Consider the following 15989-nt stretch of genomic DNA (forward strand, 5'->3'; position numbering starts at 1 on the left):
AGCAATCAGTTCTGGCTAGCTTATTAAAATTTGTTTTATCAAGCAGGAGTGATGGTCAGACATCTCACAGAACAGAAGGGAGAACTGAAAAATGAAAACCCAGGAAAGTTCAGAGGATTCTCCACCTCAGACATTATGAAACCTCCCTGGGAGGCGCAGATACTAATGTGGCAGGTCTCTGATTTCCAATCAACTCTCTTTTTCTCCCTTTCAAAAATCCAATCAGAAAAAGAAATAATAGGGATGGCTTGAGGCCACTGTGGAAAGGATGGAGAGGTCAGCCCAGACCTACGCCTGTGTGTGGTGGGAGGGTGACATTCTCCCTCTTCCCACCTTGTATCTGGATCACACAACCATGACTGCTTCGTGCGCGGGACACCTGATTTCCCACTGCTCGTCCCTGTTCCCCTTCCATGTCTAGGAGCAGTTTTCACCGCCTCTTCTTGCATATCAGAATATCAGAAACTGAGCCACTGAAAATGCACTTGTTGCCTGGCAACTTCCTACAGGCCAAGAGTCAAGACACATCCCGGGTCCTCTGACTCAGAGCCATGGCCAAGGCGTTGGCTGCAGTCACTCTCGTCGGGACGCTCACCAGCAGAAGAATCTGGTTCCATGATCACCAAGTTGTTGGTGAAGTCCATGTCTTCATGGTTGTACGATGTTGTGGGTCATGGAACTTGGAAGTTGCTGCAGTACCATGTGGGCTTCTTCAACTTGGTCTCCATCAAACTAGCAGGGGACCCCCTCTCGGGAGATGCTCCATCTCTCTCTTGGGAGACCTTTACCAGACCAAAACACTGGCAAGGATAATATCCTTCTTGATTAACTCCAAGTCAGCCACTTATTATCTCTGCCACATCCCTTATCACAGCCCTGCTCATACTTAAAGGGAATGTGTCGTTTAAGGGGGTGTGAGATGGAGCTATGGGGATCCTTGGAATGGCTGCCATGAGGACTTACAGCCACTGAGCTGTCAGGCCAGGAAGGTCCAGTATCCTCTGGATGCTCTTCCGGTCTCTCACACTTGCTCATCTTTCTCACCAGCCTACGCCCAGGCCTCAATAGTCTTGGCCCCTCCATTTAGCAAGCACACCAATCAGGGCAGAAGTCACCCTGTGTCTCTGACAGGAGACAGCAGGAGGTTGCAGCTCAGGAGGCAAGCAAAGAATGTCCACACTGGCAAGTTTTATTTGTCTACACAATTTTACACCTCGGTGGACGGATGTGCTGGCTTCTTCCTGATTACTTCCTTCAGAACAATGAGAGAAGAGTTGTGAGTAACCAAAGCCTCACACCTTCTGTGGGCGTTGAATGTCTGAGGTACCACTGGGGTGAGTCCATCTCAGTTAGTCATCAGTGGAGGAATCTCCAGGCTCTAACAATTTGCATGTTGAAGGAAATTGGAAGCCACTCTATGAGACCTACTGATGAGTGTAAAGGGAGATACGCACAGGAGGGCAATTCCCTTCAGGGCTAGGGAAGGCTTCCTCAGTCTTGCTTTGGTCTTGAAAACGAATCTCATCTATGACAAGCATCTAGTATGTCCTCTAACTCAAGAAGCCTGTTCTCCATATTCTGCTACTAGGAATACCCCCCAGTTCTTCCTACGGGGGATGCAACTGGGGTACATGGGGTGTGGGTGTGCTCTGCCACCTGTCAGCCCCCTCATCCTCTTCCTTTTAGTCACCACTCTCTGTACAACACTTTCTGAGTTGGAAATACCAATCCATCATCCTATCCCACAAAAAAAAAAGAATCACTATTTCATAGCAAGACATTGCTCCAACATTCCTCAGAACATAACTTCACCAGGGAGGATGCCAAGCCACCAGATCATATATAGGAAATTGAGAACAGAGAGGGTAAGGAGATGACTCAAGAACACACAGGAGTTAGAATCCAGATGGACAATTACTCTTTACCAAAGCCCCTGGATGCACTGTTGCCTATTATAGATCTGAGATGAATCTCTAAGGTTCCTGAGACTTGGACTGTTATTATAAGTAAGCCAGGAAATGAAGAGCCCACCAGGTCAGCCTTTGGGGCACCTGAGATAAGCTGGTTAATAACCACAGTAACATGATTTATTGCTTAGCAGTTGAGGGGAGTGGGCTGCCACAGTGAGCACCTCTGTCCCAGCCTAATTCCTTTCATTTGCATAGGTAATGGTCTTGTTACTAATAGCTCATTGCAGTCAGACACAGGTGACAGAAAGGGAAGACACTCATTCCAGGAAGAACACCCAAGACTCTTATTTCAGAGCCAGGAAGGAGTCAGTGATCAGAAACCACACACCCACGCACATACACACACACACCACATACACTACATACATACACACCATACATATGCACAAAACATGCACACACACTATACACACACATGCACACACCAAATACATATCACACACACACCACATATACACATACAATATACACACACCCAAGCACACACCACATACACACACCACACACAGCACACATACACCACACTTACTTGTACACAAATGCACACGCCACTCTCACATATGCACATACACCACACAGAAATGCACACACACACACACACCCCACATGTTCATAACACACACATACAGACAAAGAGCACACCAGGGTCCCTATTCTTTCTTAGTGACAAAGTACAAATTCCTGCAAGTCTTAGAAGTTGTCACTCTTCGAAATGTGACCAAGTGCACTTTGCTGGTGTTGTCTCCTATTGGTCTATCAGGAAAGACAGCCAACAAATTACACTGGAGGGTCAGCCATTCCACAGCACTCTTGACCCATGCTCCTCAAAACTGAAAAGGTCATCAAAGCAAGAACTGGAGAGTCATAGGGTCAGAGGGACCTAAGGAAATTCTTAACACTGCAGTGTGCTGTGGTTCTGGAGGGAACACTAGAAAGGAGAAGGACCCCAGGTAGAATAAGGAAACCTTTCAGTTCAGTGTTTTTATGGGATTCCTGAGTGTTTACAACAGTGGACGTCCGATTCTTGTGCCTTCCCTTTGGCTTTTTTCCTTCTGTTGGCTTGGCTTGCCCAATTCTGACATATTAGTTTTGTTTTATCCTATTTTGTTTTGTTTTATTACTATCTATTAGAAGGCTGTTTCCTAATGAGAGACAGAAATGGGGGAGGGGTTCTAAGGCAAGGGAAAGTAGGGAGGACCTGGGAGGAGTAGAGGGAAGGGAAATCATAATCAGGATATATTATGTGAGAAAAAATCTATTTTTAATAACAGGGAAGAGGATAAGGAAACCTAAATAAATAAAGGAAGGTCTTCGTAGTAATAATTTATCAACATTGGCTCATTAATTGTAACAAATGTAGCGTGCTAATGTAAGACGTTAATAGGGGGAGCTGAGTACACTCCCTGTGAGAACTCTCAGAACTGGCTTCTCAATGTTCCTGTAAATTCAATCCTTTTATAAAATAGTTTAAGTTTTCTTTAAAAATAAAAGTCTTTTTCTGTGAATGGGGCACATGCCCATTGATGTCATGCTGTTACACAAGCTGCAAGGGTGGATATTGGTGAAAGGAGAACATATACCTTCATTATGTCTAGTAATACGTGGAACAACCAAGATGCTAAGAAGGTGATTGGGCCAAGTCACACAGCTGCCAAGAAAAGGAGTCTAGAGCTAAGATCCCAGTCTCCTGGCTCAGAGGCCAGATGCATCCCTAAAGCCTGGGTCAGAGAGCTAAGGACTACAGTAAGGCTGACTCATGGCCAGGGCACTTGTAGGGATGGATGCTGAAGGGTAATGGCTAAGATCCTGACCAAGGTCAGTCTCATTCGACCTCAAGCCTTAGCATGAGATAATAAATGTCTCCCCTTTCTCTTGATAGGTTCCCACCTCTATCCTGTTTCCTAAATGTGCGAGGCAGACCCAGAACTCATTTGAAATATATTTGCCTGCCCAGAGAAGCACAACTTTCTCCCTGTACCTGACCTCAAAACAAGACTCTGTGGAATGTCAACCCCTACTCAGCCTGGAAGAAGGAGGTCCAGACCCACACAAGATGAGCCAGTGGATGAAGATTAGAATACTTCTGCCTCCATATCTTCCTCTCATGCCTCTATCAAGCACCTGATGCTTTCAGATCCATCTAGACCCAAATAAGGACTAAGAGAGAGAATTACCCATGATGCATCTTGGAAGTCTGGTAGGAAAGGATAGTGTCTGTGGGAGAGGAAGGTGGCCAGGCCCTGCCATTGCCCCATAAAACGGCATGGGAAAAGATGAGACCGAGTCCCTGTGCCTTAGCAAAGGCACTGAGCTAGCTGCCCCTGATTTGACCCAGCTGTTGCTCTTGGGGTGGGTTGTTTTAGTATGTCTGGGACTTCATTCAGTTCCTTTTTCTAGATGAGAGAGAGATCCAGATGAAGTCATCTCTAAGCTGCCATTCCCTGAGCTTGGGTATGCCCTGATCTCCTTCATGATCCATGATAGTGGAAAACTCAGTCTGGGGTTGTCACTGATTGGAAGAGAAACAAACGGAGCAGAAGCTGCAGGGAAATTCCTAGAGAAGTCCCCGGTCACTTCCTCACAGGGACAGAAAGGATCAAACCAGCATGGAACTCACCAAAGGCAACCCAGCAGCTGCCCACAGGTTTTTGTTTTTTTTGTTGTTGTTGTTTTGTTTTTTTTTTTTTTTGGTTTTTCGAGACAGGGTTTCTCTGTAGCTTTGGAGGCTGTCCTGGAACTCACTTTGTAGACCAGGCTGGCCTCGAACTCACAGAGATCCACCTGCCTCTGCCTCCCGAGTGCTGGGATTAAAGGCATGCGCCACCAACGCCCGGCTTGCCCACTGGTTTTTTCATGCCATGCTACAGAGGAGCTTGGTGACAAAAGAGATTTTGGGGAGTCATCAAAAATGTGTGATCAATTCTTTATGAGCTTACAAGCTACCACTCGATATCATACAGTCTAGTGCAACAGTTCAACACATGTCAGTGTGCGTGCTGTGTCTTACACAAATATTTATTACCAAATGAAGGCATATTTGGTTGGAACATATTTAGACGGACTTTGGTGAGTGTGTGTGTGTGTGTGTGTGTGTGTGTGTGTGTGTGCACATGAGGGTGGGGAAGGTTTTGTGTACTTTCACCTTCCCTGATCCACTTAATATTTTTGTCTTATTCAGAAAGATCTTCTAGATGGAATGAGGCGTGGGGTGGGAATACACCCCTAGGATGCTAGCAGACCCAGCAGGGTAGTGAAGCAGTGGGAGATCCGAATCTGAGTCAGTCCTCTTCTAGCCTCAGCCTCAGGAGGAAGAGGCCACATTTCCGGATCAGCCAGGGAATTCCTGCCCAACCCCCTGGTTTTCTCAGTGCCTTCCCAGATTCCCTCTCCTTTCTGACTGCTGCATGCACACGCATGAGCACACACACACATCAACACACACACACATCAACACACACACACACACACAGACACACACACACACAATGTACTACCTTGCTCTGGCCTCTCCTAAAGCCAGCAAATTACTCCTATCATTTTTTTAAAAATGCAATCAACTGTATTTGATCTAGTAGGGGCTTTTGTCAGGACAGGTTTTTAAAAAACAGCTTGAAAAAGTGGATAAAATATAAATTAAAAAAGAAGAATGGGTCTGGTTACAATCAATAACCCCAGAATTATTGACTCCTCTGCCCATTACACCCTGATGCTGCTGTAATCTTGCTGGCAGATTCTGTAAAGAACGCATCTGGGCAAGATGAGATGTCCATTGTCAAAAGTTATAATTCTCCTCGGCAGAGCTCCCAGAACAACAGCCAGACAGTTTCTGCAAGAGCAATCTGGTGTCTGAGAACCATATGACATCACTCTCAAAAACCCATTTTCTGCCTCTGCCCCAGGGCCATCTCTGTCCTGAGCTAGTTGGCAGAAAGGAAGCTCAACCGGAAGCCAATGTTCAGGCATGGTAAACTTTCCTTCACTCTTCCAAAGCCCTTCTCAACAGCACCCAGAGCAAAGGGCCTCCTACCAACACGCAGGCTGTGCCCTGGCATTCTCCATTTCTGTGTACAAACTGTCCATCTGGGATGGCTGTTTCCAGGATGTTTGGCTTGGCAGAGGAGTTTGAGTTGCTTCCTAGAGAGTCTCCTCCAGGAAAGGTCAGACAGGTCATTCGTTTGCATCAGTTAGGGAGAGCAACTTGTCTGGACAGACTTTAGGAAGCAAGACCTGGTTTCAAAGAGAACCCAAACCTATGAAAAGTTCAGGAACAGTAGTAGCTGGGAGCCTCTAGTCTTGCAACCCGAAGTCAGTTCGGGTTGTCCTTCTGATCTCCTGGCTCAGTTTCAGGGGTGTGTGAAGGGCATCTACTTGGAAGCTCTGTAGCCTTGACAAAGGTCTCCTGTCTCCGAGCCTCAGGACCTTCACTGTCATTGTGAGATGGTCGGGACAGGTAAAGTCAAATATATGACAGGTGACAAGATCTCTCTAGCCCTGGGCTGCAGGGTAGGAGCTGTAACCCCAATGCATTCAGGTTTCCCAGGCCTTGCTGCTGTCTGATGCCCCTGTCACCATACCAGAAAGATCATCCTCTTTCCCCAAGCCAAAAGGTGTTTGAGGGTCTCCCTGCCACAGCAGGATACTCAGAAAATCTGCATCAGGGTTGCTTGGGTCCAACCAAGAAGCAAAGTCTACTGTGTGTGATGATGAAGATTTGCAGCCAGGAGTGAGTTTCCTTGGCGATATTGTCTGCCACTTTTATGAGCAGCAATTACATAGCATTTGGTACCTGGGAAGGCAACAGGCGAGAGCTGACATGTGGAAACACTCTATCACTCCGAGGAGCACAACGCCTTTGGTAATAAATATTGACGTTCATTAAGACAAAGCCAAAATTCAATCTTTGCTGGGGAATTCTATGCTTCCGGCCTCCAGAATGGCCCTTATTTACAGATGTCCCTAAGGGAATGAGACAGGCTGGCTCACCTTGCTCCCCAAGATATATTTTATTCAACAAACTTGTCCTGGGCAAGCGTGTGTCTGACAAGGCAATTTGAAAATGAATTTGGTACATTTTTTTAGTTGATTATTTATTCTGAGAATGAATGCCTGTTCTGGTCAGGCTGACAGAACCAGGGATGAGAATGAGAAGGCTTTGTGCTCACTGCTCCCCATCCCTCCTCCTGCACTAACACAAGCAAAGTGCATGGAGAATTTCCAGGCCTTCGGCCTGAATGAGCCTCTCAGGTCTCACTCATCTGTGCCCCACCCAGCAGGGGTCATCTTGTTGGCAAATCCCACATGTCAAGCCTAGCCTGTTGAAAAGTGGTGCTATAAAAGTTTGTGGGTGCTCTGTTTGCTATAAAAGTTTGTGGGTGCTCTGTTTGCTATAAAAGTTTGTGGGTGCTCTGTTTGCTCTACCCTCTTGTGGTGTTGGACCTGGCTATCCAAGAGGTTCTGGGACAGGGGAAGGCTGTAGAGTAGGGAGAAGGCTTCCGGCCATGTAACTTCCAATTTCCCTGCTCCCTGCAGTGAACCTGATTCTCAGCCTGCCTTGTCTAGATTCAGTAGCACATTGCATACAAAGATAACACAGGGGAGGAGTGTTCTCTGAGAAAGTACTCTGTACTCCTCTCGTCTAACAGGACTTCCTGCAAGCCGTCTGCCTGCCACCCAGGAAACCCTGGCTTTCTGTCAAAATCCTGGAAGGCTTTATGCAAGAGGAGGACTTGCATAACCAGAAGAATTTTGGAAGTGGGGGATGGGGAAAAGGAATCACTTTCCTCACAGAAGTAAATTCATGAGCTAAGAGATGGGGATGTGGAGACTGTGTGTCAGAGATCCAGAGTGGCCTACAACTAAAACCACATGGAAAACCATGAGTCATGGAAAACTTTAACTGTGATAAGAAGGCTGGATTCTGAGCCTGGAGAGATGGATGGCTCAGCAGTTAAGAGCATTTGCTGCTCCCATAGAGAACCAAAGTTTTGTTTCCAGAACATAGGTGATGGCTCAGTACTGTAACTCCAGCTCAGGAAATCTGTTGCCCTCTTCTGGCCCAAGTGGGAATTGCATCCACATGGTGCACATACATACATACATACATACATACATGCAAACAAAATGTTCACACACATAAAATACAAGTAAATAATGATGAAGAGGAAGATGGAGGATGGAGGAGAAGAAGAAGGAGGAGAAAGGGTTAGAAGCTAGACATTCCACATTTACCCAGGGAATTAGATTGGTTTGTTGGGTGGTTTGAGACCACAGACCTAGACTCCCAATGTGCAAAGCTTATTAAAAATTAAGCCATTCTAATTATGTCCAGGTGAAAAGACCAGTGTCATATCCTCTTATGTTACTTGAAGTCCATGACCTTTGGGTTGCAAACTCACCATCTCACTAAGCCTTCCTGATCATCCTTCTGCATTTGTTTTCAGCCACTCTTGGTAATTGGTAAAACACTCAAGGTGGATAGCTGTGGTCTGGAGCTTGATGGGTATAGTATGAAGCTGTGGTCTTCCTCATGGCCCACCTGCCTTGCTGAGCCCCTAACAGGCAGTCTGCTTGCTCCCTGTGTGCAACACATGGTAACTCCTCATGCTAAACATGGTAGGAAGAGGCTAGGTGGAATATGGGTTTTGAAAACCCAATGGGGCAGGAGAGATGTCTCAGTAGTTAAGGGTTCATTCTGCTCTCATGGAGGTCCCAAGTTGAGTTCTCAGTACTCATGTCAGACAGTTCACAAGTGCTTCTAAATCCAGTATCAGGGGATCTGATGCCCCCTTCTGGACACTTCTGTATCTTCACTCACACACACACACACACACACACACACACACACACACACACACACGTTTAAACTTGCCAACTTTAAAAGTCCTGTACTTTCCTAAAGTCCCTATGGCTTCATAAACTATAGTTTTAAAGCCAGTGTTTGTAAGACTCTTGGAAACCGCATACCCACTTATAACCATCAATGTGCAAAGAGTCATTCATTTTCCAGTCCAGCTGTAAAAGCAGCATGGTTTTGAAGGCTAAAAAATCACAAAATTCTAAACCAAGATACAGAGAGTGGGAGTCCTGCTTTCTACCCAAAGGGCTTTGGGGCTCAGGCCAGAGGCTCCTGGGATACCTAGTGAACTGGGAGCCATCTACATAGCACCAAGTTTCAAATTAGCATCACCCCTTGGAAGGCACAGCTTCGGCTAGCTCAGTCCCGTCATTATCCCTGGCCCTGCTTGCCAGATGAGAGAGTGGAGGGAAGAAGCCCTGAGCAATTAAGTGTGTAGCCTAGGGTCACAGAGCGAGTCAACGCAGGCCCACAGAAAGCACCACGTCCTCCTGCCACGCTCAGGCAGCCAGTGGGCAACCTGCCCTCAGGCTTCTGCCTCAGTGCACCTTCATCTCACATGGCTCAGCAGCCCGGCTGGCTCTGCCTCTCCTCCCACACACCTCAGCCAACACATCACTGCCCTGATCTAAGCCTCCCCTGCCACCCCAGCCTGGGGCCTCTGGAGATCAGGAGCCACCTGCACAAGGGAGTGATGGCTGTCACAGAGTGAAGCCAGAGAGGAGAGGAAAGCCTCAGAGCTCTGCTTCCTCTTCATCCACCAGCCCACTAATTTGGAGAGGAAAGTATGAGTGACAGCCACACATAGCATCTCACCGGGCTGACAAAGAGAAGCTTGCCATGCCAAAGAAGTGTGGTTACAAATCTACGGTTCTGAATTGACCCCCACCACTGCCACCTAAACTGGCCTTCTTTTCTTTGAAGTATAGATTCTCTGTCATGTCAGTCAGATGATTCTAATGAGATGCTAATCATCCCCAGCAGCTGCAGAGAGCATGTGACTGCCGAGTCCAGCCTGTAGTTGCTCCTCAGGGCCCTGGCCATAGCAATAAGGTCCAAGGATGGTCATGGGAGCATGTCTCAACAATGAGAACTCCTTGTTGGGATGTGTCTTATCCGAGGGTGGGAGGGGAGGCTGTAGATATAAATCTGCCATCTGGAGAAAGTCTCTACATGGCAGGGCCTGAGTTCCCTAGCACAAAAATATAGCCTGTGCACATGGGGACAGGAGATCCTGATGGTCAGTTGAAAAGATGACTCAGTGGGTAAAGCACTTGCTGATCAAGCCAGATGACTAAGTCTGGCTTCCCATAACCCACGTGGAAAGCTGAATGCAGCAGCACAAGAGTCCGCAATACCAATGGCTCCATCAGACAAGGAAGGAGGAGGTGGAGATAAAGGCATCACACGGCAGTCACGTGTGGGAGCACGGAAAGGAACTCATGGTCCTACATCAAAACAAGGTGGAAGATGAGGACCTACACCCAGGGCTGTCCTCTGACCTGCATGTGCCCATGATGGCACACCCCTGCACACATACACAGGCACACACAAGTGCACATATATGTGCACATACTTACATACATATGCTCATAGTTACACACTCCCTTTCACAAACTCAAGCACAGTCTTCTACAAACTCACATGTGCACATGCACACTCATGTACTCACACTCACATACATACACAAATACCAATAAAGACTCTCATATGCAAACATTCTCACATACACCCACACACAAGCACATAACACTCACACACAAACACATAACACTCACACACAACTACTTTTACACATATTCACACACACACACACACACACAACAGAGTCCCTAATGCAACAGATGTGTGATTTCCCTGTAATATCTGCTGACACATGCCCTATTTTGCAAAATGTAGCTCAAATTGAGTTTCTGTTACTTACAACTAGATAGCACAGATAAACGTCAAGGGATAGCTATAGCAACAACTCTCAGACATAAAATGAGCTGTTTAAACTGGCACTGGACTCGAGGCACACACATAAAGGGAGCCAGGCCAGAAAGACAGCAGGCAGCTGCCCTCGAGGAAGCGAATTTTGGGCTGCATGCTTCTCTTAGTTGGGTGATGGAATTTCATGGTCTTTGATGTTTAACCAAAGGCCAGTTAGTTCCTAAATGTCCTTTACTGTCCCATGGAAGAGGGAGAGTGTACAGGCAGGTCTACCTGGGAGCCATAGTGGTGAAAACAGGTAGAGTTGAGACAGATAAAGAAGAAAAAGAAAAAATGTATAAGTGGACTGTCTTAGTTTCTTTTGTGTCAACTTGACACAAGCTAGGGCCATACAGAAACAGGAACCTCAATTAAGGAAATGCCTCCACAAGATTGCTTTGTGGGCAAGTGTTCAGGACATTTTCTCAGTTGATAGCTGATTGACGTGAGAGTACCCAGTCCACTGGACACAGTGCCTCACCTGGGAAGGTGGCTCAGAGTCATATAAAAAAGCAGACTGAGCAAGCCAGGAGGAGCAAGCCGGTATGCAGGGCTCCTCCATGGCCTCTGCTTCAGTTCCTGCCTCCAGGTTCCCGCCTTAAGTTGATATTCTGATTTCCCTCCACGGTGGACTGTGAGCTAGAGGTATGAGCCAAATAAATCCTTTCTTCCCTGGGTTGTTTTTGGTCATGGTGTTTGTCACAGGAAGAGGAAGCAAGCTGGGGACATAGATTGAGGACTCCGAGTCTAATGTGCAGCCTGGTAAGAGAACTGAGACAGCATGCATGTTGTTCATCGAGTTAGTTCAGGGTTCCTTGACTGTAACAAAACACCCGGGACAAGTGACCTATGAAAAGGAAAGGTTCATTTTGTCTCGAGGTTCTGCTCCAATGTCGGGTGACTGTTTTGAGCCTCTGGCAAACAGTACACCATGGCACGAGTGTGTGGCAAAAAGACTCATCTCGAGCCAGGAAGTACAAACAAGACAGGAAGAGACAGGAGTCCTACGATTTCCTCCAAGGCATTTCTCCAGTGACCTAGGCCCCTCCCAGCTGGTACCAGATCCACCTTTTAGCATTGCCACCTTGGGGACCCAAGCATAATCACTTGGCCCTTGGAGAACATTTCTCCAAACCACAGCTCTCATCTTATGTATTCTCTCCAGGCTCTAGAGAGAGGGATAAGAAACACGTGCTGTGCAAGCATGAGGATCTGAGTTCAAATCCCAGCATCATATAAATAAGTCAGAAATGGCTACGTGCACCTGTAACTAGAGCGCTGTGGGAAGCAGAGTAGGAGGAGCACTGGTTGTCAAACTAGTATCAAGTTCAATGAGAAACCTTGCTTCAAGGGCATAAGGCCAAGAGGGACAGGACAGGGGCTTCAAAATCTCCTATAACCTCTGCATGTGCATGGGTACTGATACACACACACACACACACACACACACACACACACACACACACACACATGCACACACACCTCCAAATCAGCTGTGAGGAAATAACCATAGGTCCTGCTGTGTGTCCTGAGCCCTGATGCTCTGTAGTTCAGAGTGCAGTTCTCAGAACCCTCCTGAGCTGGCTCCTCCTCCTTCCACTCCAGGCCTTTGCCTAACTCAGTCTGCATGCTCCTCTGCTGTGCCCATCTCCTCCTATAGGTCTGTGGATCACTCTCCCCCCAACATCCCACAGCCCATTCCATCCTGGATTCCTGCAGAGCCCCAGCTTTCCCAAAGAAGCCTACTAGCCCCTGTTCCCTGGGAATCTCAGAATGGCACTATCAGTCAGACAGGATCCCATGACAATTCTTGGTGACCAGGGGCTAAAGTCTACTGCTACAAGAGATGACTGACAGCATCTTAGCACAATTGACATGACAGAAGGCAATTCTCCAAAGGAAGAAAGGATGGGGTAGGTGATACAGTGGGGCCTCAAGTCAAAACTACCATGTCCAACCATACTCCATGCACTTGGCAAACCACCTCACGAGTGTTGACCATATCTTTGACCTCCTCTGACCCCCTTCTTAAAGGAAAGGGCCCACAACTTACCTCTAGCTCAGGCTTTGCTTCAGAGCAAATAATGGCTTTCACTGTGTCATCTGCACAGCAGGTCCTATGCTGTAGAGTTCTCTGTTGGTCACAAGCATTCATCTCCTACTCTTTGTTCCTCCTTGTCACTGCCTTAAGGCCCTTTTCCTCTGGTGAGAAGACTTTTGCAATGAACTCTCCTTTACTCTGTTCAAACATTTCATTCGATGAGTGTTTATAAGGTATCCTTTATGTACTGAACTCCATGCTGTCTTCCTATTCTCTAACCCATTCTACACACCACAACCAAATTAATCTTCCTCAAGTACTGCTTTGATCGCATCATTCTGGGGTTCTAAAGCCTTCAACAGCTCTCTGTTGCCTACTGAACATAGCTTGCTCTCATCAGTCTGGTATTCAAAGCCCTCCATAATTTGTCCCCAACCTACATTCTGGCCTTATCGCCTACTATTTCCTTGACACAGACTATGCTCCAAATGATCTGATCTATTTGCTTTTTCTTGAATGAGCACTGCTTTCCCACTCCTGAGTTTTGTCCAGTCTATTTCCTCTGAATGAAAGTGTCCCTAGCTTTTCCCGAGTCCATCCTTACTCAGCCCAAACACTCCCACCACCTTCTCTTGATTTACCTTCCAGGAGTGATGGCTATTGCTTTAGACCCCTGTAATCCTTTGTTTGGGGGCATGTGTGCGACCCTCAGCAATGATGCGTGGCCCTGAAGACTGATCACACTAAGATTCTACCATGCTTTCTACCTGAAATGCCTGCATCCATTCTCTAAGGATGCTATTGAAAAGGCAGAGAGGGGCATGTATTCTGAGATGGATATATCTTTGGGAATGTCTGTGCAAAGATAGCCTTTGGAATCTGACCTGAGAGCAGCCACCTTTGAGAGGAGAAGTTCCATGAGTTTGGGGAACACATCTCACAGGGCTTCATCACCATGCCCAGAAAAGCAAGTTTGAGAAGAAACTCCAGGATCACTACATTCACACTGGAGCATTCCCTCAATATCACCAAGAGGTTGGGATTTGCTCACTTTTTCTATTTAGGAGGATGTATGGTGATGAGGGATGTCCTTCTGTATGCAGTGAATATATGTTTCTCTTATTGGTTGATGAGTAAAGCTATTTTGCCCAATGGACAGGCAGGATATAGTCAGGCAGGAGGTGTAGTTGGGGTTACAAGACTAGGAGAATTCTGGGAAGAGGAACGCACAGAGGAGTCAAGTGAGGAATGCCATGTAGCTGATGAGGAAGAAAGACTCAGGCATCATCAGTTAGCAAGGCTAGGTGGAGAGACACAAATTAACAGTAATGGATTAATACGTAAGAGAAAGCTAGCCAATAACAAGCCTGAGCTATCAGCCAAACAGTTTATAATTAATATAAGCCTCTATGTTTTCATTTGGGATTAAAAGGCTGAGGAACCCAGCAGGAGAGAAACTTCCATCCACAGTGTGCAGAGACCCATCATGGTTGAATCTACACACATGGGTCATAGCAGAAACATTTCTTTATTCTTGGTATTAAAAGTTACCATTTTCATGAGAGATTTAGATTTACTTTTGTTCTCTGCTTACTGGTCCTTGTAGCTGACATCATTTGCCTTTGGTGTTGACTGTGAATGACTAATAATGAAGCTCATGGCCACCACTATCAGAAAACTAGTTCTCCATGACACCTTGGTACTTCTTAATCAATCCAGGATGCTACCAAAACCTCTCATCTCTGATGGTCTATTGCTTGTACTTATTTTTTCATTTATTTTGGCTGACTCTCTTTTGCTGTGTAGTTTATGTCTTTGCAAATGGTTTAAAATCTTTGTCTTTTTAAGGCAGAAGGCTATCAATAAACAAAATAAATAAATCTGCCACCCAATAGATGAGAAAGTGTTTCATTTTATTCCAAGGAGATAGATCAGTGTGGAGAATGAGTCCTTGGATCAGCGGTTCTGAGCAAGAGCAGAGTCAGAAAGAGCAGAGGCAGCAACGATGTTCTGAGGTCAGAGTTGTAGGAAAAATGAGAACTTGTGGAGAAAACAGAGACTGAGGGAAAGATGATGACGCTTTAGAACTGGAAGAGATGAGAGTGGCTTTTAAAGGCCGGAAGGATGAAAAAGCTTTAGAGGCCACATTCAGGGAGCTAACCCTGCAGTCTCCACCCCCAGGGGAGACAGGGTTTCACTGTAGCTCCAAGGCCTCTGTGTAAAGGGTCCAAGTGGGGTTCAGGAAGAGGAGGGAACTTGGGAAGTAGAGAAAAAGAGCACTGCCTTCCTGTGGTGAAGCGACGCAAAGTCAAGGCAGTTGAAAGCAAGAGTGCTGAGATGGGACTCCCTGAAGAAGTAGTAACATCTATGCCAAAAAAATTGAGTGGTGCGAGCCTGCCGCCCTGTCGCTTACCTAAGTGCTCATCTTCGGTGTATCCAGGCCTTCCCTATGTGGAAATAAAGTGCAATGTAAGTATCAGGAGTGAGAGAGATGGACAGGGCAGAGTGGCTGAAGGAGGATGTCTTGGCTTTTAAGAGGGAGGCAGGAGCAGACACTCACCTTAGTGGCATAGAAAATGGTTGGCCAACGGGCTGTGTTCCCGCTGACCCCTGTAAATGCCGAACGCCTTCAGGATGGCATGACTGTAGATGGCAGGACTTCAGAGTATGCAACAGGAGTGAACTTTCACAACAGGACCCAGGGTCCTACAATATCATCAAACGTAGGAAATAAGAAAGGTGTTTATTGGTGGCTCTTCACTTGCTCATTCAACACTTATTGAATATTTAATGATTTCTGAGCACAGTGCTGGGGGATGGAGACAAAAAGAATACTAACACACACTTATTGTCCTTAAGGAGCTCCAAGCCCAGGGAGGAAATCGATATGAGAATAAAACATTACAGTACATGGCATGAGGAGTCCTACAGTTACGGCTGGTGCAAAATGCTGCAGTCAAAACAGGCTAACAGGATGCAACAATGAACTCTGCATAATGGACCAGGATTTCGAAGGATGAGTAGGAGTTTCCCAAGCAGAACAACACAGGCCTTAAATAACAGAGTATGCCTTTGCAGCCCTGAGAAGGTTGGGAGTGGTTAAAAGAGAAGGCATAGTAACAGATACAACCAAATATTTGGAGTGAGGCTGGGA

At 46.5% G+C, this 15989-nt stretch overlaps 1 long non-coding RNA gene across 1 annotated transcript in view; it reads right to left on the reverse strand.

Moving 5' to 3' along the window:
* Positions 1 to 15989, reverse strand: part of LOC121133488 — a 160711-nt gene that overhangs the window by 39640 nt on the left and 105082 nt on the right. Inside the window, exons 4-5 of the long non-coding RNA XR_005870338.1 lie at positions 15396 to 15541; positions 15249 to 15282 (exon numbers count right to left, since the gene is read on the reverse strand). This is a non-coding gene — a long non-coding RNA (uncharacterized LOC121133488). The remainder of the gene's footprint in view (positions 1 to 15248; positions 15283 to 15395; positions 15542 to 15989) is intronic.

The sequence above is a fragment of the Mesocricetus auratus genome, unplaced genomic scaffold, assembly GCF_017639785.1.
Source record: "Mesocricetus auratus isolate SY011 unplaced genomic scaffold, BCM_Maur_2.0 Super-Scaffold_100022, whole genome shotgun sequence".
In the NCBI taxonomy this organism is placed as follows: Eukaryota; Metazoa; Chordata; class Mammalia; order Rodentia; family Cricetidae; genus Mesocricetus; species Mesocricetus auratus.